Below are 26,282 nucleotides of genomic sequence, written 5' to 3'. Positions count from 1 at the left end.
CTCCACATTTTCTGGATGTAACCTCGTACGCCGATTGCTGACAAGGTGAGCGGCGGCACTAAACACTCTTTCGGAGTACACACTTGTGGGAGGGCAACTTAGGTAGAATAAAGCCAGTTTGTGCAAGGGCCTCCAAATTGCCTCTTTTTCCTGCCAGTATAAGTACGGACTGTCTGACGTGCCTACTTGGATGCGGTCACTCATATAATCCTCCACCATTCTTTCAATGGGGAGAGAATCATATGCAGTGACAGTAGACGACATGTCCGTAATCGTTGTCAGGTCCTTCAGTCCGGACCAGATGTCAGCATCAGCAGTCGCTCCAGACTGCCCTGCATCACCGCCAGCGGGTGGGCTCGGAATTCTGAGCCTTTTCCTCGCACCCCCAGTTGCGGGAGAATGTGAAGGAGGAGATGTTGACAGGTCGCGTTCCGCTTGACTTGACAATTTTCTCACCAGCAGGTCTTTGAACCCCAGCAGACTTGTGTCTGCCGGAAAGAGAGATCCAAGGTAGGTTTTAAATCTAGGATCGAGCACGGTGGCCAAAATGTAGTGCTCTGATTTCAACAGATTGACCACCCGTGAATCCTTGTTAAGCGAATTAAGGGCTCCATCCACAAGTCCCACATGCCTAGCGGAATCGCTCTGTGTTAGCTCCTCCTTCAATGTCTCCAGCTTCTTCTGCAAAAGCCTGATGAGGGGAATGACCTGACTCAGGCTGGCAGTGTCTGAACTGACTTCACGTGTGGCAAGTTCAAAAGGTTGCAGAACCTTGCACAACGTTGAAATCATTCTCCACTGCGCTTGAGACAGGTGCATTCCACCTCCTATATCGTGCTCAGTTGTATAGGCTTGAATGGCCTTTTGCTGCTCCTCCAACCTCTGAAGCATATAGAGGGTTGAATTCCACCTCGTTACCACTTCTTGCTTCAGATGATGGCAGGGCAGGTTCAGGCGTTTTTGGTGGTGCTCCAGTCTTCTGTACGTGGTGCCTGTACGCCGAAAGTGTGCCGCAATTCTTCTGGCCACCGACAGCATCTCTTGCACGCCCCTCTCGTTTTTTAAATAATTCTGCACCACCAAATTCAAGGTATGTGCAAAAGATGGGACGTGCTGGAATTTGCCCAGATTTAATGCACACACAATATTGCTGGCGTTGTCCGATGCCACAAATCCACAGGAGAGTCCAATTGGGGTAAGCCATTCTGCGATGATCTTCCTCAGTTGCCGTAAGAGGTTTTCAGCTGTGTGCGTATTCTGGAAAGCGGTGATACAAAGCGTAGCCTGCCTAGGAAAGAGTTGGCGTTTGCGAGATGCTGCTACTGGTGCCGCCGCTGCTGTTCTTGCGGCGGGAGTCAATACATCTACCCAGTGGGCTGTCACAGTCATATAGTCCTGAGTCTGCCCTGCTCCACTTGTCCACATGTCCGTGGTTAAGTGGACATTGGGTACAACTGCATTTTTTAGGACACTGGTGAGTCTTTTTCTGAGGTCTGTGTACATTTTCGGTATCGCCTGCCTAGAGAAATGGAACCTAGATGGTATTTGGTACAGGGGACACAGTACCTCCAACAAGTCTCTAGTTGGCTCTGCAGTAATGATGGATACCGGAACCACGTTTCTCACCGCCCAGGATGCCAAGGCCTCAGTTATCCGCTTTGCAGCAGGATGACTGCTGTGATATTTCATCTTCCTCGCAAAGGACTGTTGGACAGTCAATTGCTTGGTGGAAGTAGTAAAAGTGGTCTTACGACTTCCCCTCTGGGATGACCATCGACTCCCAGCAGCAACAACAGCAGCGCCAGCAGCAGTAGGCGTTACACGCAAGGATGCATCGGAGGAATCCCAGGCAGGAGAGGACTCGTCAGAATTGCCAGTGACATGGCCTGCAGGACTATTGGCATTCCTGGGGAAGGAGGAAATTGACACTGAGGGAGTTGGTTGGGTGGTTTGCGTGAGCTTGGTTACAAGAGGAAGGGATTTACTGGTCAGTGGACTGCTTCCGCTGTCGCCCAAAGTTTTTGAACTTGTCACTGACTCATGATGAATGCGCTGCAGGTGACGTATAAGGGAGGATGTTCCGAGGTGGTTAACGTCCTTACCTCTACTTATTACAGCTTGACAAAGGCAACACACGGCTTGACAAATGTTGTCCGCATTTCTGTTGAAATACTTCCACACTGAAGAGCTGATTTTTTTGGTATTTTCACCAGGCATGTCAATGGCCATATTCCTCCCACGGACAACAGGTGTCTCCCCGGGTGCCTGACTTAAACAAACCACCTCACCATCAGAATCCTCCTGGTCAATTTCCTCCCCAGCGCCAGCAACACCCATATCCTCCTCATCCTGGTGTACTTCAACACTGACATCTTCAATCTGAGTATCAGGAACTGGACTGCGGGTGCTCCTTCCAGCACTTGCAGGGGGCGTGCAAATGGTGGAAGGCGCATGCTCTTCACGTCCAGTGTTGGGAAGGTCAGGCATCGCAACCGACACAATTGGACTCTCCTTGTGGATTTGTGATTTCGAAGAACGCACAGTCCTTTGCTGTGCTTTTGCCAGCTTAAGTCTTTTCATTTTTCTAGCGAGAGGCTGAGTGCTTCCATCCTCATGTGAAGCTGAACCACTAGCCATGAACATAGGCCAGGGCCTCAGCCGTTCCTTGCCACTCCGTGTGGTAAATGGCATATTGGCAAGTTTACGCTTCTCCTCCGACAATTTTATTTTAGATTTTTGAGTCCTTTTTTTTACTGATATTTGGTGTTTTGGATTTTACATGCTCTGTACTATGACATTGGGCATCGGCCTTGGCAGACGACGTTGATGGCATTTCATTGTCTCGGCCATGACTAGTGGCAGCAGCTTCAGCACGAGGTGGAAGTGGATCTTGATCTTTCCCTATTTTTGGAACCTCAACATTTTTGTTCTCCATATTTTAATAGGCACAACTAAAAGGCACCTCAGGTAAACAATGGAGATGGATGGATACTAGTATACTTATGGATGACGAGCGACTGCCGACACAGAGGTAGCTACAGCCGTGGACTACCGTACTGCGTCTGCTAGTATAGACTGGATGATAATGATATAAAAAATATATATATATCACTACTGCAGGACAGGTATATATTGTATAATGACAGACCTGCCGGACACTGTCAGCACTGCAGACTCCTAAACTACTAGTATGAAGAAGATAGAAAAAAAAAAACACCACAGGTAGGTATACAATTATGGACGAGCGACTGCCAGTGCCGACACAGAGGTAGCTACAGCCGTGGACTACCGTACTGCGTCTGCTAGTATAGACTGGATGATAACGATATAAAAAATATATATATATATCACTACTGCAGGACAGGTATATATTATATAATGACGGACCTGCTGGACACTGTCAGCACTGCAGACTCCTAAACTACTAGTATGAAGAAGATAGAAAAAAAAACAACCACAGGTAGGTATACAATTATGGACGAGCGACTGCCAGTGCCGACACAAAGGTAGCTACAGCCGTGGACTACCGTACTGCGTCTGCTAGTATAGACTGGATGATAATGATATAAAATATATATATATATCACTACTGCAGGACAGGTATATATTGTATAATGACGGACCTGCTGGACACTGTCAGCACTGCAGAATCCTAAACTACTAGTATTAAGAAGATAGAAAAAAAAAAAAACCACCACAGGTAGGTATACAATTATGGACGAGCGACTGCCAGTGCCGACACAGAGGTAGCTACAGCCGTGGACTACCGTACTGCGTCTGCTAGTATAGACTGGATGATAATGATATAAAAAATATATATATATCACTACTGCAGGACAGGTATATATTGTATAATGACGGACCTGCTGGACACTGTCAGCACTGCAGACTCCTAAACTACTAGTATGAAGAAGATAGAAAAAAAAAAAACCACCACAGGTAGTTATACAATTATGGACGAGCGACTGCCGACACAGAGGTAGCTACAGCCGTGGACTACCGTACTGCGTCTGCTAGTATAGACTGGATGATAATGATATAAAAAATATATATATATCACTACTGCAGGACAGGTATATATTGTATAATGACGGACCTGCTGGACACTGTCAGCACTGCAGACTCCTAAACTACTAGTATGAAGAAGATATAAAAAAAAAATCACCACAGGTAGGTATACAATTATGGACGAGCGACTGCCAGTGCCGACACAGAGGTAGCTACAGCCATGGACTACCGTACTGCGTCTGCTAGTATAGACTGGATGATAATGATATAAAATATATATATATATCACTACTGCAGGACAGGTATATATTATATAATGACGGACCTGCTGGACACTGTCAGCACTGCAGACTCCTAAACTACTAGTATGAAGAAGATAGAAAAAAAAACCCACCACAGGTAGGTATACAATTATGGACGAGCGACTGCCGACACAGAGGTAGCTACAGCCGTGGACTACCGTACTGCGTCTGCTAGTATAGACTGGATGATAATGATATAAAATATATATATATATATCTACTGCAGGACAGGTATATATTATATAATGACGGACCTGCTGGACACTGTCAGCACTGCAGACTCCTAAACTACTAGTATGAAGAAGATAGAAATATAATGAATGACGGACCTGCTGGACACTGTCAGCAGAATGCGTTTATAGAATAAATAAAAAAAACACCACACGAGTGTTTAACTTTTTCAGGCAGACAATATACTGGTGGTCACTGCTGGTCAGTCACACTGGCACTCTGGCAGCAAAAGTGTGCACTGTTAAATATGTACTCCTGCTATAACTGCTCCCCAGTCTCCCCCACAATTAAGCTGTGTGAGCAGTGAGCACTACTCAGCACAGTCAGATATACATAGATGATATTATCATGCAGCACACTGAGGCTGAGCACAGATATGGTATGTGACTGTGTATCGTTTTTTTTCAGGCAGAGAACGGATTATATTAAATAATAAATAAAACTGGTGGTCACTAGTATAACTATCAGCAAAACTCTGCACTCTCTGAGTACTCCTAATGCTCCAGTAAATCAAGTGTCTCACTCTCTATCTAAACGGAGAGGATGCCAGCCACGTCCTCTCCCTATCAATCTCAATGCACGTGTGAAAATGGCGGCGACGCGCGGCTCCTTATATAGAATCCGAGTCTCGCGATAGAATACGAGCCTCGCGAGAATCCGACAGCGGGATGATGACGTTCGGGCGCGCTCGGGTTAGCCGAGCAAGGCGGGAAGATCCGAGTCTGCCTCGGACCCGTGTAAAAAGCGTGAAGTTCGGGGGGGTTCGGTTTCCGAGAAACCGAACCCGCTCATCACTAATAAATATCACCATAATAGATTCTGCTTTTTACCAGTCCGAGATACTCTCTTCACACTGTCGGCTTCTCCACAGTGACATCCATGCATGCACATTTATACAAGTTAGGGTCTAGGGGGCCTTGTCTATGTTCTGTACTCTAGACCCTAACTTGTATAAATGTGCATGTAAGGATGTCACTGTGGAGGAGCCGACAGTGTGTAGAGAGAATCTGGGGCCGCCCGTCAGATCTGGAAGAACTGGGCACCCCGAAAGAGTGATGAAAAAGGAGGCGTGCTGCAACACCACACCCCCTTCATACAAGGCCATGCCCCTTTTCAGTCCATTTACCACACTGGGGGGGGGATTTATCAAAGAGAGAGACAAAGTGGAGAGATAAAGTACCAACCAATCAGTTCCTAACTGGCATGTTACATGCTGTGTTTGAAAAATTACAAGAGCTGATTGGTTGGTACTTTATCTCCACTTTATCTCTCTATCCATCCAATGTCAAAGCCATGTTTCCTTTTTTTGCAGCGCTGCTATCCATGGTACAGTATGTGTGGCATGGTTTTTCTTTTGTCAAGGGACAATTGTTTGTCCTGAATGCTAAGTGAAGGAACATTTAAGAAAGTATGTTACTGAATTGTACTTTTGCTAAAAGCACTTTGGAAATTCCTTCCTATTTTTCACAGCAGCACCGGGTTTTGTCAGCATGCAGAAGACATTTACTTTAACAATAACTCAAAGGTATCATTAACCACTACTTTCAATGAGACAACTTAATGAGGGCTGAATGAAGAGTACAGTTTTAGAAAGCACAAAAAGTATATAGTTAGCAAATAAAGCTTATGGATAGCAAAGTACAAATGGAGACACCGGAAAACCACTGACCTGATTCTCTTTATCTTGGAACGTTCATAAAAAAGACGAAAGTTGGAGATGTATCAAACCGCTGAGAGAGATAAAGTGGAGAAGTAGAACAGACGGTAGCATCCAATCAGTGTCTGTCATTCGATAGACTGCGCTAGATAAATAACAGAAACTGATTGGAAAATATGTTCAACTTCTCCACTTTATCTCTCTCAAAGGTTTAATACAGTGTATCACCTCCATAGGGAGTTTGCAAAAGGGACTTAGTTGACAGACAATTCCATTACATGTTGCAACATCAACCAAAGTGTGTGCCGAGCGGAATGAGAGTGAAAAATAATAAATGACCACAGATGTGCTTTAAATAATTCAGTGAAACCTATAATATTACCAAATTAAGTTAAATATGGAAAAAAATCAATGTATTTCCAGTGTACTGAAAAAATAACCAAGCTTTTACATTAAACTCAAAGTTTTATAATAAGAGAGGATATGGATAAATTACCCAGCAGAACTCCACGGAGTTCTGGATCGCAGATGCCCTAAAGCTATGCCAATTTTCTCATGTGTGAATGGTCAGTTGGAGAAGAGCTGGCTGTAGATAAAAAGAGGCACAAAATGGTTTTGTGATTGAAATCTGGAATGCTGGCAGGGTGTTCCTGGTTTCCACCACGTTGGCAAATAAATAGGAAAAAAAAAGCTACTTTTTTATAGTGACATAATACAGCAGATAAACACTGGCATATTGACGGGGATAAAAAGAACAAAATTAACTGTTTTTTTTTAAGTAGTGTATTTGCTACAACACAGGACATCACCTTTCTTTTATTTACTGAGGGTTATAGTAGAATATGCGTCAAAATAGTCAAAAATATTCGGAAACAATCCAATGACAAATTATAATTTGGAATTTACTCATCACTCACTAGGGCATTCATTTAAGAACAGTTTTATATACACATGCTAATTTTAAAATTGGAATCTGTGAGCATGTAAAATAATGTAACTGAAATGCTCATAAGAAGGAGTCATGGGAGAAAATTATTTTAGGGAATTTAAGAAAGTATTTTTAAATATATATATATGGGAGGAATCATTAAAAAGAAAAGATTATCCAAATGGCATCCTGGTATAGTTAGCATTACTTGATGGGTTTTATTCCCTTTAAGTGTTTAGTAGATATACTCTCTTGAATCATCCGGGAATTTATAAAAAAAATATTGTCTTTCCTGGGGTAGCGGGTCACATAGCTAATGTATAACAGAAAATAACACCTTTTTTGGGGTTATTTCTTTACTTTCTTTGTTTAAATGCCTCATTTTTATTGTAGCATGGTTTGTAATGTAATCCACTATTTGTGACACAGAGCAGAAGGCTGGAGGAGACACAGAGCAAGAGGTTGGAGGCAGGGCCGACTCCAGGCCTACTAGCACCCTGAGCGAGAAAATGTAAAAGCCCCCCCCCCCCCCCGAAAAAGTGGGTGTGGCCTCTGGAAAAGTGGGCGTGGCCTCGTAACTTCATATCATCAAACTATAAATATATTTTCACACAATTAGCAGCCTTACACATAGCCACAGTAGTGTTCCTTACACACAATGTCTCCAGTATAGTGCCAGATACACATTATGTGCAGTGCCAGATAGACATGACATGCCCCCCAGCAGTGCCAGCTACACATGACATGCCCCGCAGCAGTGCCAGCTACACATGACATGCCCCGCAGCAGTGCCAGCTACACATGACATGCCCCCCAGCAGTGCCAGCTACACATGACATGCCCCCCAGCAGTGCCAGCTACACATGATAGTGTTCACTTTTTAGGGCATGGTGCTGATCACAGGGAGGGCACATTTTTAAGTTAGGAGGGCAAAATAATGTACATACTGCTTGTTGTCCCCATACCTATATGTCAAAGCATGGACAGTGCGCGCCGAAGGCGCGCAGCAAAAATTAAGGGGAGTTACTTCGTGGGGAAGGTACGTGGCCACATAATAGTGGCAATTTGCATTACACCACATAGTAGTGCAACTAATACACACTGCACCAGGTAGAACCTCCTATACACTTTGCGCCAGGCACAGCACTGAGACACATTGCACCAGGGAGAGCACTGAGACACATTGCCTAGCCACAGACGCCTAGCGGGAACACTACATGACATGCCCCCCAGCAGTGCCAGCTACACGTGACATGCCCCCCAGCAGTGCCAGCTACACGTGACATGTTCCCCAGCAGTGCCAGCTACACGTGACATGCCCCCCAGCAGTGCCAGCTACACGTGACATGCCCCCCCAGCAGTGCCAGCTACACGTGACATGCCCCCCCAGCAGTGCCAGCTACACGTGACATGCCCCCCCCAGCAGTGCCAGCTACATAAATGGCCACACAGTGCCAGATATGCACCCACAGTTCAGATACATAAATGCCCCCAAAGTGCCAGAAACATAAATGCCCCCACAGTGCAGATATGCCCCCCACAGTGCCAAATACATAAATGCCCCCACAGTGCCAGATACATAAGTGCCCACACAGTGCCAGATACATAAGTGCCCCCACAGTGCCAGATATAAAAATGCCCATACAGTGCCAGATATGTCCCCACAGTGCCAGATATAAAAATGCCCACACAGTGCCAGATATGTCCCCACAGTGCCAGATATAAAAATGCCCCCACAGTGCCAGATATGCCCCCACAGGGCCAGATACATAAATGCCCCCAGTGCCAGATACATAAATGCCCACACATTGCCAGATGCATAAATGCCCCCAGTGCCAGATGCATAAGTGCCCACACAGTGCCAGATACATTATTGCCCACCACAGTGTCAGATACATTAATGCCCCCAGTGCCAGATATGCCCCCACAGTGCCAGATACCTTAATGCCCCCAGTGCCAGATATGCCCCCACAGTGAGAGATACCTTAATGGCCCCGGTGCCAGATACATTAAATGCCCCCAGTGCCAGATATGCCCCCACAGTGCCAGATACATTAAATGCCCCCAGTGCCAGATATGCCCCCACAGTGCCAGATAAATAAATGCCCCCCACAGTGCCAGATAAATAAATGCCCCCCACAGTGCCAGATAAATAAATGCCCCCCACAGTGCCAGATAAATAAATGCCCCTCACAGTGCCAGATAAATAAATGCCCCCACAGTGCCAGATAAATAAGTGCCCCCACAGTGCAGATATACCCCCACAGTGCCAGATACATAAATGCCCCCACAGTGCCGATATGCCCCCACAGTGCCAGATACAGAAATGCCCCCACAGTGCCAGATACATAAATGCCCCCACAGTGCAGATACATAAATGCCCCCACAGTGCAGATACATAAATGCCCCCACAGCGCAGATATGCCCCCACAGTGCCAGAAATGCCCCCACAGTGCCAGATACATTAATGCCCCCTCACAGTGCACAGATAAATGTCCCCCCCCGCAGTGCAAGATAAATGAATGCCCCCCACAGTGCCAGATAAATGAATGCCCCCCACAGTGCCAGATAAATGCCCCCCACAGTGCCACATATGCCCCCACTACCTGCTGTGCCGAGGGAGGGGGAGTGCTGCTGGGGGTGCTGCTGTGCGCGCCTCTGCGGCCGCTGTCTGTGCTGTCTGCCGCTGTCTGTGCGCGCTGTGCGGCACCGGTGTCTGACATCAGACGCCGGCGCCGCATAGCGCACACAGCGGCGGCGCACACAGCGGGAGCCGGGAGGACAGCAGGGGAGATCAGGGCCGGCTCCAGGCTCCGACATGGCGGTGCCAGTGCGCGGCGCCCTTTAAGGGTGGCGCCCTGCGCGGCCGCTCGAGTCGAACATGCCTCGAGCCGGCCCTGGTTGGAGGTGACACGGGGCAGGAGTGACAGGGAGCAGGAGGCTGGAAAAATGAAGGAGGTGAAACAAGGAGTAGGAAGATGGGGATGACATAGAGCAGGAGGCTGGAGGCAACATGGGGGCACAAGGCTGGAGTGACAACGGTCAGGATGCTAGAGAGATGCACAAGGTGACACAGGGAGCAAGAGGCTGGTGGTGACAAAGGGAGAAGGAGGCTGGAGGTGACACAGAGCAAGAGGCTGGAGGTGACAGGGGGAAGGAGGTTGTAGTGACAGAGGCTGGAGAGATGCAGGAAGTAATGCAGGGAGCAGGGGACTGGAGGTGACAACGGGAGCTAGAGGCAACATGGGGTAGGAGATTTGAGAGACACAGGAGGCTGCAGCGGACATGGGACAGGAGGTGACACAGGGAGCATGAGCCTGGAGGCAACACAGGCAGCACAAAGCTTGATTGGCACAGGGGAAAGGGAGCACGAGGCTGGAGTGACACAGGGGCAGCAGGCTGGAGGGCACACAGGGATGATGAGTCTGGTTAAGCCTCTGTTGTATGATAATGTCATTGGTTCTATTCATACACAAACAGGCATATTCTGGACCACTGGATTTCCTACATTAATAGTGAATACCAAATGAAGACACCATCTCCTCAGAAAGGATCAATTTCTTCAGATGTTGCCCATTGCCATATAGGTAAGGTGTATTTTTATTTAGTACACACATGCTGTGCCTGTGCCAAATGTATTACAATTGCACATAGCACATGTACTGGGTTATTGGAATTGCATAGAGAGAGTCCAATGAGCTACAAAACAAAAGATGTGGAAAAGCAATTCCACAGATTACATATTTAGTGTTGCAGCTCATTGCTCTGCTATCTCTCTCTACAATTCCAAAATCCCAGCACATGTGCTATGTGCACTTTTATTTGGCACAGGTACTATGCAAACAACCTGTTTTGAATGTTTTAAGGACATAATACAGTTTGTAAATAGGCCCAAGGAATCTGATAACCAATTTGGCCCCAGAGTGCCTAGAAATGGGGGCGTGTCGAGTGACCATGCCCCTCATTATGCGTGACCACACCCATTGTTATGTTCGCCAAAGTACCTGTAAAAAAAATGTCTACTTGCACCACTGCTTATTTCAGAGATGCAATACCAACTAAACAAGTGCAGTACGGATACATTCTACCAGCGCTACCCTGTTATAAACTGCTGCACATGTGCAAGATCACACGTGCAAGATCCCACAAACTTCATGTCTGCTGGCTTGCATTTTGTAAATTACCTTTAACGTGCACTGCTTGTAGGTCAATTAGTCTGTTTTTACCTGTAAAACAAAATATAAATGTCTTCTTGTAAAATTAATTTTTGTTCCACTTGTGCCTCCACAAACCATGAAACCCACTAGCATAGCTCACTCTCTCTCACTAATCAAAGGGCAATTTACCATCTGTACCTAAATATAACATAGAATCTTTTCTTTTTTTAAGTTTTGGATTTACCAAAATACAAGTATTCAGCATCCATGACATCCCAAATAAAACAGGATCATATTAAATTCCCACAATACATTTTTGCCTTCAGGCCATTCAGTTCCTTTGCTTTGTACACTATCACAAACAAAATAAAGTACTTTTATTTTCACTTCATCCAATTAATCTACTAACTAGACTTTGAGATTCAGGGACACTGGGATTCAACCACAAATGTGCTTAAATCCAATTGCAATTAGACTCCTTCCCCCAGACAAGCTGTTTGGATGGTTTCTTTTAAAGAAGAGTATTTTTTTTTGTTTTTTTTTGTATTTTTGCAGCAAAAGTATACATTTTTGTTGTTGTTTATGGACAGTTTATAAATAATATTTTTATCACCTAGGCCATGGGTCTTCATCCTGTGGCCCTCCAGCTGCTGTGAAACTACACATCCCAGCATGCCCTGCCACAGTTTTGCTATTAAGGTATGCTAAAACTGAGGCAGGGCATGCTGGGATATGTAGTTCCACAGCAGCTGGAGGGTCGCAGGTTGAAGACCCATGACCTAGGCAGTCTCGCCATATTGGCTAGAGGTATATAACAGTGGCTTACTGCTTTGCCAAGCCTGTCTGCTCAAGCATGAACCATTGTTTTAAGGAAAAAAAAGACAGTTATAAAAAAGATGTTTCAAAAAATAAATAAATAAAATATTTTATACTATCGTTTTTATTATTATTATTATTATTATTATTATTATTATGCAACTTTACAGTTTCATTGCACCCTACACAGTGGATAGAATACAAAACATAGAAAAAATTATCTAAGTACTGTAAATTAGATAGTTATAGACAAGTTTACAATTTTACAAGAATATATAGATATATTTATTACTATATACTTACATAATCTGCATGTTCCATGGCTACTTATAGGAGGCTATAGAAGAGAGGTCTTTGCTGGCTAAAGCGTACATTCTTGAGGGAAAGAGGAACAGAGATTGGGAAAGTACAGGCTTGGAGAGTTAGGAGGATTGTGGTTGGCTTTAATGAAGAGATACATTTTAGGTGGCACATTAAAGATCTGGGAGACTAGGTTGAAGTTTATGGGGGGTATCCAATTAGCTGTGAAGAAATATCAGCGATTTCTCACAATGTTTCTCCGATATTTTTTTCAGGTAATCCTATTAGATTAGATTACCTGATTATAGAGCAGAGTGGCGCCCAAGATGGCTGCCTCATCTTTTGTATGCTCCTGATCATCTCCATAAAACAGCTTAAATTCACCACAACAGACCTATGAATCATCATAAATATCCAAGGACTTACCTTGAACTTGTACTACTCTACGCGGACATTTTATCAAAACCAACGGATTGCATTGCTGCGCTGAGATACACACTGGATTGAATCCTGGACTGAATCCTCTGCATATCTCCACTGAGAAATCCTTCAGTTTAGCAGCTGCTGTACTCTGCATTGGACATTACCCAGATAAGGTACTGTGGATTACAACCTATCTTTGGCTACATCCAGCCCCTCACTTAGACATCATCCACCTCTGTTCTCTGAGCAACAAATAACTGACTTATTGCATTAATCTACTAATATCAGTATATTCAGGCTCTGAATTGCTGAAGGCTCACTGTTTCAAATCCGGATCCATTTCCAGGACACGTTATTACTACCCCCACAAAAAAAAAAAAAAAAAAAATCTACTTCAAAGGCCTCTCACACTGAGACTTTTCACACCTACACAGTAGGAATTGGCTTCTAACACCTTTCCAAAAGGCTGCCTATCCTAGGATAATTGACTAAATCAGCAGTTATTTTATTTATTACTTGCTTCAAATATACACAATAGGTTATTGCAATAACTTTGTTCATAATCCCATTATCATATTGAATCACATACCGAATTGGGGGAAAACAAAACACAAAAAGGAAAAAACACAAAAAAAAATAAAAAACCACTGCTTTCTCTCCTCTCTCATCATCATATGCAGCTCAAATTTATAGTAATCTGTCATTGATGACCAAATGTATACGTATTGCTCCAGCTTCATTCTTTCACTCCGCTCACCACGTTCTGCAGTTCCTATCACACCATCACAGGCTTCTATTCTCCAATCCCTTGGCATTTTAAAAAGAAAACACAGGCGCATTCGTGGGAAGCGAGCAGGCCGGAAATGTATTTCCCCCGGTAACCATCTAAGTCCTTTGCCCACCTGCTCACCCCCATACTCAAAGAACAATCAAATAGAAGTGATACCCAAAAGACGGCCCTGTGTTTGGAAGGACAGAACTGTCAACTCTCACTTTGTGACCCCCATACCCAGAGCTCCTGCACTTAGCATAAAGAAAACTGAAGGCCCTCTGGTATGCCCAATCAGGTCAGTCCTTTGTAATGCCAGATCTATAAGAAACAAGACTGCAACAATTGCTGACCTTATTGAATCTGCAGATCTAGCCTGTATTACAGAGACCTGGCTAGATGAAAATGCAGCACCTATATTGGAGGCTGCAGTACCAACAAACTACTCTGTCATCCACAACCCAAGACTGGACCGCAGGGGTGGCGGGGTGGCTATCTGCTTCAAAAAAGAACTTAAACTTAGGGTCCACCCTATTGAAACTACTCGCTCATTTGAGTGCATTGCTGCCCGGAGTTCGACAGGATTAGGTTTCAGAGTACTTCTCATTTACCGGCCACCTGGAGATGGAAAGATATTTCTGCAAGAAATTGCAGACACTGTCGCTGGCCTGGTTCTGGAACATCAAAGATGGCTCATCCTCGGGGATTTCAATGCATGGGTGGATGATGAGCTCTCACGCCTTGGCCAAGACCTCCTGTGCACAATGAATGGTCTGGGCTTCACACAGGTCATTCCCTCTGCCACACATAAAAGTGGTCACACTCTGGACCTTGTCTTTCAGATTGGATTAGAAGTCACTGACCTAAAAATAAACCCAGTCATCTGGTCAGACCACTACTACCTCTGGTTCTCAGTTGCAACCCCTCAATTAAGATCTCTGCCCGTGGAGTTGACCAGGTATCGTCCAAGGAGGGGTATGACTCCCCAGGCTCTTGCAGCAAATCTGGATCTCTCTGCTATACTGGGTGCCTGTGAAGATCCCTGTACCCTAGTCCGTTATTATAATAGGGAAGTTATGGCTGCAATTGATATTATCGCCCCTGTGCGTTTAAGACCTTGTAAACCACAACGTCAAGCTCCATGGTTCGACAACAGTGTTAGTGAGCTCAAGAAAAGGGGGCGTAGACTGGAAAGACGATGGAGGAAGACTAACCTAGTGGATGACAAAATAAAACTAATAAAGCATAACGTAGAATATCAATCGACAATCACTCGTAAGAAAGCACAGTTCCTGTCAAATGAGATCACAGCAGCAAACAATAGGCCAGCTCAACTTTTCCGCACAGTGGAGATGCTTTGCAAGCCAACATGCCTGCAGACTGATGAGACCCTCTCCCAGGCAAGATGCAACGAGTTTGCAAACTTCTTTGCAGATAAAATATCCACTATCCAGGCTGGAATCTCCACAGTGACATCAAAGGAGTGCCAAACTACAAAACCTGCCAATATAAGCTACCTGCCTTCATGGACCAGCTTTGATCCAGTGGATGTAAAGGACACTGCTGAAATTGCTCGGATTTTACATCCCACCACCTGTGATCTGGACCCAGCCTCAACCAAGCTTCTAATAGGTTGTATGGATATAATTGGTCCTGTCTTTACAAAAATTGTTCAATGCTCTTTGCAGACAGGCATTTTTCCTGGACCCCTAAAGGAAGCAATTGTTAGACCGCTTCTTAAAAAACCTAATTTAGATCCCGACTGCATGACCAACTACAGACCGGTATCAAACCTTCCTTTCCTAGAAAAGGTTATTGAGAAAGTCGTTGCAAATCAACTGGAAACCCGCCTGACAACCCATGATATTTATGATCCATTTCAATCAGGATTCAGGAGAAGACATAGCACTGAAACAGCCCTGGTGTGTGTGTTAAATGATCTTCTGATGGCAAAAGACAGAGGTGACTGTTCAATATTAATCCTTCTGGATCTCTCGGCAGCATTTGATACCGTGGACCATGGGCTTCTGTTTGAGCGACTGATACATTTCTGTGGTCTGGATGGCACAGTCCTGAGCTGGTTCAAATCATTTCTCACAGGCAGGTCACAGAGAGTATCATCTGGATTATACTCATCACCACCAGTGCCATTGCCATGTGGTGTCCCACAAGGTTCTATACTATCCCCCATGCTTTTTGCAGTATACATGCTCCCATTGGGTGAAATAATCAGGCGCCATGGCCTGGTCTACCACTGCTATGCAGATGATACACAACTGTACTTGTCCTTTGCTCCGGGCATTGATAACCCAATAGCAACCCTAAATGGCTGTCTAGCTGAACTACAGGAGTGGATGAGTGCCAGTTGGCTGTGACTGAACCCGGACAAAACAGAGGTCCTTATGATACAACCGCAACATCAAAGGACAAGACTGCAGCATAGCCAACCAACTGGACTTACACTCGGGGATTCAGAATTACAGACCAGTGATCGTGTGCGGAATCTTGGTGTTGTCCTGGATGGTGGCTTGACACTTAAACATCAGATATCAGCCACAATCAAATCCTCATTCTTTCACCTGAGGAACATAGCCAGAATCAAGCACTTAATTCCCTCAGATGATATGCCAAAAGTCATACATGCATTTGTATCATCTCGTTTAGACTACTGTAATGCCCTCTACCTTGGTCTACCAGCAAAAGAATTGCAGCGCTTACAGCTGGTGCAAAACACAGCTGCCAGGCTATTAACCAACCAGCCCCGTTCTAGCCACATAACACCCATCCTCTACTCTCTTCACTGGCTGCCTGTACGATGGCGAATCATCTTCAAGATTGGCTTACTGAGTTTCAAAGCATTACATGACCAAGGCCCAAGGTACCTGAAACAGCTTCTGACCCCATACTGCCCCACTCGATTACTGCGATCTGTAGATGAAGGACTTTTAGCAGTACCTAGAATCTACCGTAATTCATCTGGGGGTCGAGCTTTTAGTCATGCCGCTCCGACTCTATGGAACTCACTTCCCCGCACAGTGCGAGAGGCCCCAACTATAGAATCCTTCAAAAGTAGACTCAAGACTTTTCTGTTTACTCAAGCATTTCCATAATGTCCCTTTTAGTATCTTCTGTATTTTATGCAAATGTACTTCATTATTTTCTGTACTATATTATGCTATGTATCTGTTAAGCGCCTTGAGTCCTATTGGAGAAAGAGCGCTATATAAATAAAATTATTATTATTATTATTATTATTAGGATCACCCAAAAAAATAAATTTTCTCCTGAAAACACACAGGTTCAGTGAAATCTGTTTTTTCTTCTAGCCTATTATTACTGTTCTGTGGTTCCAGTGGGCACCTCCTGTTCTAAGGTTCCAGTCAGCATCTACGGTTGTGAGGTTCCAGTCAGCACCTCCTCTTGTGAGGTTCCAGTCAGCACCGTCTGTGCTAAGGCTACAGTTAGCAACTTCTGGTCTGGGGTTGCATTCAGCACCTTCTGTTCTGAGGTTCCAGTCAGCACCTTCTGTTCTGAGGTTTCAGACAGCACCTCCCATTGTGAGGTTGCAGTCATCACCTCTTATTCTGAGGTTTAGGAAAGCACCACCTGTTTTGAGGTTGCAGTCAGCACCTGTTGTTTTGAGGTTGCAGTCAGCACCTCCAGTAATGAGGTTCCAGTTAGCACCTCCTGCTCTGAGGTTCTAGTCAGCACCTCCTGTTCTGAGGTTCCAGTCAGCACCACCTGTTCTGAGGTTCCAGTCAGCACCTCCTGTTCTGAGGTTCCAGTCAGCATCTTATGTTCCTCCTGTTCTGAGGTTCCAGTCAGCACCTCCTGATCTGAGGTTGCAGTCAGCATCTTATGTTCTGAGGTTGCAGTCTGCATGTTCTTTTCTGAGGTTCCAGTCAGCACCTCTTGTTCCAAGATTCCAATCAGTCAGAATCCACAGCCATAAGGTCAAAGACATTATGTCCATTGCTGAGATCTATACTATTGCCTCTAGTCCAGAATTTTTTGCTGTGTCCTCCTGTTTTAAGGTTCCTGTCCTAACCTCCAGTAATGAAGTTCCTGACCTTTCCTCCAGTCATGTAATATGTGTCCTGTATAGTGCAATTGGTTCATAAGTTTTGAATTCAACACTTGCAAACCATCCTCAACATTTACCACACTCCCAAAATAATTAGGACTTGCTGTACTGATCATCTGGCACATTTTGCTATCATGATCAGTTATGGATATTGCCATGTCTGTAATTATCATGTCCTGCTTATTGAATTTGATTAAAACATACATTTGTTGATGTCAACTAGTTCTCTACAATAAACATATAAAGTCAAAACAAAAAAGAAAGATGGTAAGCAAGAACAATTTCAATACTGAAACATGGGGACACTTACTGGGACAAAACTTTCTAGAGGCAAGTGTTTTAAACATTATTAATAATATATAACTAGCATTATGAACCCATCATTTACTGGGTTGTTAGTTATTGTGCATTTTTTCTCTCTCTCTCTCCCTACACCTTCCCAACTACCTGCTCATCACCCACTATTCCTACCCTCTCCCCTTATTGTGCAGCAGTTGTTGTTTTGTTTTTTCTCTCCTAAGACCCACCTCCCTGTCCTGCCACCTTGTCCTCTCTCCTCGCTCCGTCCCAGGACCCCTCCTCTCTACCCTGACACCTTCCACTGCCCTCCCTCTTTCTCTCTCTTGTTCTCTCTCCTAGGACCCCTCTTATCTGCCCTGGCAATTTGTCTCCTCTCCTCTGCTCTCTCCTGGTCCCCCCCTTCTCTGCCCTGCCACCTTGTCCCCTCACTCCACTATACTGGGACCTCTCTTGAAAGCTGCAGAAAGATGGGAGGAGGGGGGGTGGGTATCTTCCCTCTTCTCTACTGTGCCAATTTTTGACATACATTGTCAAGATTTCATTATATACATTGTGTACTCCTAATTTTAACATCGTATTGTTCATCACAGATGTGTTACAAAGTATTTTCATATTGCTGACTAGATTCTACAGAATGAAGAATTATATAAGGCTGATCACGGTTTATTGCTGGAAAGGCAAATTACACTGTAACTGATGAGAGTGATTATTGGCTATTAGTTTTTTTAACTGGGCTTGTAAACTTCAGCGACTCACATGTGGTACTGAGTGAGACTTTTGATGAGATTTAAGATCTCCATATCTCCAGTGCTAAAACAAACAGAAGCTGTGGCTGTCTTAAAAAATGGAGTCAGTGTCGGCTGAAAGAAGTATGCTGGTAATGGAATATAAAGGTTCCTCCAATCCCTCAGTACAGATATAGCAGAACAAGTCAATATATTCCAGCGCAAAACCTTCTGACAGTATGAAATCAATTCAAAAGTAATGGCATATAATATCATAATATATTATACATTTTATTGATAAAAGTCCAATTTCAAAAGTTACAAATATGATAGAAGACACCTAATACCGGTATATTATCAGACATAACAAACAATAAAAAAAAAACTTACGGTATAAAAGGAGTCCTTAATCCATCAGTGTAAAAACTAGATTATTGAATCTCTCAGGTATTTATCCCAAAATATATTAGGTCCGTGAGATAATGTTCAAATCTCTTGTAAGGTCACGTGACAATGTAGAAAGTACTTTCGAACAATAGAACAGACTCACCTTCTAATTAAGTATGTGGTAGTATTGATGCAAATATCTAAATAGGATCTTCTCAAGGATATGGGAATGTTTCGCCAGCAAAACTGGGGTTACCAGACAAGGCTCCTGGGTCCACCAAGCTCCACTCACCAATATGGTTTGCCTACTGGTTTCTTCAGGGTTGTTGAGGATAAGCTGTCACCTCCTGGATTGTTCCTTTATATGTGTGTAGATGATGACCTGAATGATTGCAGACCTATTGCTGCCCAGAAGCTGTCCACTTGTATTACCCGGTTGGTGGCCTGCAAACATCACTTCTAGTTGGGTCCACTTCCAGTTAGTGACCTGCAAACATCACTTTTAGTTGGCTCCACTTCCGGATGGTGGCCAGTAGATATAATTGTAATGTTATTTATTTAATGTCTGTTTCAAATTATACTTTTAAAGCAGTCACCTATGAAATGAGGAAGACTTGTTGCTGCAGGGAGTGTGGGGACATGTCTCATGTTACTTTCAGGAGGAAGTTACCTCTCAGCAGGGAGTCCATCTTTAAAATGCAATACAAAGGCTCCCCATTTGCAGTTATCTCTGGGAGACATAGTTTTTGATAATTTCAAAGTACTACAAGTGGTTTATATACCTGTTATGGGAGTAAGCTTAAAATAAATATTTTTAAAAATGTATAATTTAAAACAAAAAACCCTGCAAAATAACACACATAAAAAAAAATGACAACATACTTATTTTATATATAACAAAGACTTGAGCTGTTATGGTTGGAGTATTTAAATCTAAAAACATACTGTAGGTGATCACAAAGAGAATATTATTCAATAATGAATAGTTGGATGGAATCCAACCAAGAAAGAGGGTAAAGTCAAACCTAGAACTTTCTCTACGAGGTAGAATAGGAAAGGTTGTCCTTAATTTACTATTAAGCAAAACATAGAGATGTGATCTAAATAAAGTTTCTGTCTAATGTAAAAAAGCACTGATTTCAAAGTCAATGTTGAGACCCTTTGGGGTCAGGGTTCCCAGATTATAAATAAATTTGGATTCTTCCCTACATAATAGGCCATCATAATTTCCTCCTCTCCATTCCACTGGTACATGTTTGAGTCCTACAAATTATAAACAGGATGGATCACTTCCATGAGTTTCTTTGAAATGCTAACCTTTTTGCTCTTAATATTGCAAAGATGTATGTTTATTCTAATGTATATTATTTGTTGTTTGTTTGTTATGTCTGCCAGTACTAAGGTGCATACACATGGTGAGATTCAGGCTAAACCGATTCTCACTGGTGGTCATTCCGAGTTGTTCGCTCGCTAGCTGCTTTTAGCAGCATTGCAAACGCTAGGCCGCCGCCCTCTGGGAGTGTATCTTAGCTTAGCAGAATAGCGAACGAAAGATTAGCAGAATTGCTACTAAAAATTTTCAAGCAGTTTCTGAGTAGCTCCAGACCTACTCCTAGATTGCGATCACCTCAGTCCGTTTAGTTCCTGGTTTGACGTCACAAACACGCCCTGCATTCGGCCAGCCACTCCCCCGTTTCTCCAGCCACTCCTGCGTTTTTCCCTGGCACGCCTGCGTTTTGTAGCACACTCCCGGAAAACGCTCAGTTACCTCCCAAAAATGCCCCTTTCCTGTCAATCACTCACCGATCAGCAGTGCGACTGAAAAGTGCCGCACGAACACCAGCAAATCTACTAAGTTTTGTGTTAAATAACTTAGCGCATGTGCCCTGCGTACCATGCACATGCGCATTTTCCACCTATTCGCTGCATTGCGAAAACCGTCAACGTGCGAACAACTCGGAATGACCACCACTGTGCGATATGGACTGGGTCGGTATCGCAAGCATAGATGACTGTGCTTGCGATACTGACTATGTACGATTTTGGTTAAGTGTCAACTTTGACCATACTTTTCTACGAGATAGTCAAAATGTACTTGTTTGCACAGTCTATCTAGGCTTTCAATGCCGACCGCGTGGGACCGCACATTGGCATCGTATCGGGATCGCAAGGTGACTTTCCCCTTGCAACCTGCACTAACTTTCTTTGCGATTTTGACTATATAGTCAAAATAGCAAAGAAAAATCTCACCGTGTGTACACACCATTAGGTACCTTATATCATATTTTGAAATTGCACTTTATCAATAAAATGTATATTATATTATGATATTAAATGCCATTACGTTTGAATTGATTTCAAACTGTCAGAATATCTCCAGTGCTACCACTACAGTAATGGGAGTAGATTATATCTATGGTATGGTTGTGCTCATATCTGAGAGGCCAGTGGTAAGCAGTAAAAGAAATGCCAAACATAATTCTTACACACAGTTTAGGACTTAACCAACAATTCGGTGGCAAAACATATGGATCCGTTCTGCACCATATCATCGCCACTAATTAACTGTTCCAGAGCACTGACCAGTGTTAAGCTTATTATTTTATTATTAATCAGAACAAGCCACATTTGTTGTATATAACTTCTACCCTTAATCATCTAATCAGATTTCTATGTATATCTTTGCTATATATTTCACATTCTGTTTCTCATACACTTTAAAATTAGAAACAGAACCTTTTAATTCTGGTTTTGATATATTTGATCTGCATACTGAGTACTTGGATAACTCAGATCAGTGTCCAATTTTTTTGCACGTGAATTACTGCAGATGAGTAAAGTATGAGTGATAAATTCAAGTCAGAAAGGAAATCAGAATAAGGAATCACATGCTTTGCATTAACACTGTTATTTCAAAAATGGAAACAATGTAATGAAAAGTTTCTATAAATTTAATGGAATAAATATTAACATTTTTAATCTTTGAAATAAACATTTTTAATCTTTGAAATCATTTTCCTTATAACTTTATTGCAATGCATTTCCTAGTGTTGAAGAAAGTGCATCAATTAATGGTAACATATACAGTGCAGTATTAAGGTGTTTTTAGATGTTTAACCATTATTTGATGTATTTAATACAACAAAATGTTTCAATAGTTCAAATTGAATGTTATCTTTCATTTCTATATGTTATTATTGGTCAAATATACTAAATTTTGCCTTCCTCCGATTAGAATGTAAGTTCTCTCATCAGCAAGGCAATCCTTACCCTTTGTGCCTGCATTAATTAGTAATTAATTAGTGTCTGCTTTCATTTTGTATACCATGTACTTCACTGTATTATGTATATGCTGTTTACCTTACTGTCCTTTGTTGCAGAACACTGTGGGGACTAAAGGGTCATATACACACGTAGCGTTGTGTGCTTAAATTCTAACCAATCTGACTAGATTGCTTAGAAATGAAGCACACATCTCTACGTGTGTATGCCCCACAGCAATAGCTTTGAGCATCTCCGTGCATTGCTATCGCCAGTTCTAGATTGGCCTGCATACAGGCACAATCTAGTTACATCGCTCACTTCACCGCTGAGTGAAGTGAGTGTTCCCCCCCATCCAGTGGCGTGCGGTGAGGTCAGTGGCTGGGGAGGCACAAGCAGCTTACATCCCCCCCCCCCCCCCCATAGAGGGGAAGGAAAAAAAAAAAAAGCGTAGCCCCCCCCCCCCCCCTTTATTCATAAAACCAGCACCAGGCAGAACCAGCCAGGGGTGGGGGGGGGGTAATGCCATAGCAGGGGAGACACTCGGTATGGGGTCCCCCTGCCATAGCATTAATCTACCCCCCAAGCTAGTCAGCCCAGGGCTGGAATTCCTCCCCTGGTGGCGGTGGGTGCGGGGTTCATTGTTAAAATTGTTCTTTACAGGTGGCCTACAGATCCCAGCAAGCCTGCCCCAGCATGCTGGCACCTGGAGAACCACAAGTGCCAGCATGCCCGGACATAATGGGCCCGCTGGCACCTGTAGTCCACCTGTAAAGAATAGTAATATTGTTCTTTACAGGTGGCCTACAGGTCCCAGCAAGCCTGCCCCAGCATGCTGGCACTTGGAGAACCACACATGCCCGGACATAAATGGCCTGCTGGCACCTGTTGCCCACCTGTAAAGAAAATATTAAAATAAAAACACCACACAGTTTTAAAAAATAAGTTTTATTGCACAGGGTCTTCACCTGAGGGCGGAGGCCTTAAGCTCTTTTGCATGGCCGCCGCTTCCCCAGGGCTTCAGGCGTCTTCACCTGGGGGGGCGCCACCTCCCCAGGGCTTCCAGCGTCTTTCTCTGAAGTCTTCACCTGGGAGGCAGCGGCCTTAAAGCTCTTTTGCATGGCCGCCGCCTTCCCCAGGGCTTCCAGCGTCTTCACCTGGTGGGCGGCGGCTGCTAAGCTCTTTTGCATAGCAGCCGCCCATCCAGGACTTCCGGCGTCTTCAACCTTCAGGAGCTCTTCTCCGCTCCTCCTCCGCCATCGGACTGACAGCCGCTCCCTCGCGCTGACTTATATAAGTCAGCCAGAGGGGGCGGAGCGATGACGCGGCGAGCCGTGATTGGCTAGCGGCGGCCATCTTCAATTTCAAAAATGACGCTGAGGCGCCATTTTTTAAATGGGTTGCCGCTCCGCTGCTCAAACTCTGCACCGCCGCCCGTACTCACGCCGCCCGCACCGCCGCAACCACGCCGCCCGCACCCCCGCCGCCCGCACCGCCGACGCCCGCACCCACGCCGACGCCAGCACCTCCGCCGCACCCACAACAGTGATTGACAGCGGATCCAGTGACGGATCCGCTGGCCAATCACTGTGGCCTGACTGACAGGGGACGTGCTTTCATAGGTTGAAAGCACGTCCCTGTGTGAAAGAGGCACCACTAATGGTGCTGCTTTCCCATGTATTTTCAATGGGCTTTTAATGCCCATTGCTAGGCCCCGCCCGCACCCGCCCCCCGCTCCCATATCTTTCCCTATCTGACAGGGAGGCACCACGATCGGTGTCTCCCAAACACTTTACAATGGACTGGGACGATTAGGATAATATAAAGCAAATACTTATGACACAGAATATGTGTCATAAGTATCTTCTTTATATTATTTTAATCAGTAATGACAGGGGAGGCACTGCCTCCCCTGCCTCCCCTGACTGCACGTCCCTGCCCCCATCCTCCCTCAGCACACATCGCACTGTGTGCTGAGCGGGGGAGAGATGTGTGCTGAGCATTCTGTGCTAGATCGCTCAGCACACTTCTCTGTACACTTAAGGGCGGTACTCACGGAGTGATATTCTAAGCAATCTGACTAGATTGCTTAGAATATCGGCATGATCGCTCCGTGTGTAGCCCCCTCGGCGATAGCGATGCGCGGCCCCGCACATCGCTATCGCTGCTGCTAGATTGGCCTGCATGCAGGCCAATCTAGCGGGTCGCTCACTTCACCCAGTGAGCAGGTCGCTCACTCACGGCCCCCCCGTCTCCCCCCGCACGCTCAGCACAGATCGCGCTGTGCTGAGCGGCAGGAGAGATGTGTGCTGAGCGGTTCGCTCAGCACACATCTCTCCTGCATCGGCCCGTGGGTACTGGGCTTTAGAGACGTGTGTACCCCCCATTAGCGTCAGATGTTTTAATTTTAGTGATAAATAGTGATGTGCACCGGAAATTTTTCGGGTTTTGTGTTTTGGTTTTGGATTCGGTTCCGAGGCCATGTTTTGGATTCAGACGCGTTTTGGCAAAACCTCCCTGAAATTTTTTTGTCGCATTCGGGTGTGATTTGGATTCGGGTGTTTTTTTACAAAAAACCCTCAAAAACAGCTTAAATAATAGCATTTGGGGGTCATTTTGATCCCAAAGTATTATTAACCTCAATAACCATAATTTCCACTCATTTTCAGTCTATTCTGAACACCTCACACCTCACAATATTATTTTTAGTCCTAAAATTTGCCCCGAGGTCGCTGGATGACTAAGCTAAGCGACCCAAGTGGCCGACACAAACACCTGGCCCATCTAGGAGTGGCACTGCAGTGTCAGACAGGATGGCACTTCAAAAAAATAGTCCCCAAACAGCACATGATGCAAAGAAAATAGGAGGCGCAATGAGGTAGCTGTGTGACTAAGCTAAGCGACACAAGTGGCCGACACAAACACCTGGCCCATCTAGGAGTGGCACTGCAGTGTCAGACAGGATGGCAGATTTAAAAAATAGTCCCCAAACAGCACATGATGCAAAGAAAAAAAGAGGTGCACCAAGGTCGCTGGATGGCTAAGCTAAGCAACACAAGTGGCCGACACAAACACCTGGCCCATTTAGGAGTGGCACTGCAGTGTCAGGCAGAATGGCACTTCAAAAAATAGTCCCCAAACAGCACATGATGCAAAGAAAAATGAAAGAAAAAAGAGGTGCAAGATGGAATTGTCCTTGGGCCCTCCCACCCACCCTTATGTTGTATAAACAGGACATGCACACTTTAACGAACCCATCATTTCAGCGACAGGGTCTGCCACATGACTGTGACTGAAATGACTGGTTGGTTTGGGCCCCCACCAAAAAAGAAGCAATCAATCTCTCTTTGCACAAACTGGCTCTACAGAGGCAAGATGTCCACCTCCTCCTCATCGTCCAATTCCTCACCCCTTTCACTGTGTACATCCCCCTCCTCACAGATTATTAATTCGTCCCCACTGGAATCCACCATCTCAGGTCCCTGTGTACTTTCTGGAGGCAATTGCTGGTGAATGTCTCCACCGAGGAATTGATTATAATTCATTTTGATGAACATCATCTTCTCCACATTTTCTGGAAGTAACCTCGTACGCCGATTGCTGACAAGGTGAGCGGCTGCACTAAACATTCTTTCGGAGTACACACTGGAGGAGGGGCAACTTAGGTAAGATAAAGCCAGTTTGTGCAAGGGCCTCCAAATTGCCTCTTTTTGCTGCCAGTATACGTACGGACTGCCTGACGTGCCTACTTGGATGCGGTCACTCATATAATCCTCCAACATTCTTTCAATGGTGACAGAATCATATGCAGTGACAGTAGACGACATGTCAGTAATCATTGGCAGGTCCTTCAGTCCGGACCAGATGTCAGCACTCGCTCCAGACACTCCCCTGTATCACCGCCAGCGGGTGGGCTCGGAATTCTTAGCCTTTT

The sequence above is a fragment of the Pseudophryne corroboree genome, chromosome 1 (assembly GCF_028390025.1).
Source record: "Pseudophryne corroboree isolate aPseCor3 chromosome 1, aPseCor3.hap2, whole genome shotgun sequence".
NCBI classification, from domain to species: domain Eukaryota; kingdom Metazoa; phylum Chordata; class Amphibia; order Anura; family Myobatrachidae; genus Pseudophryne; species Pseudophryne corroboree.
Note: the sequence above shows the minus strand (reverse complement) of the source record.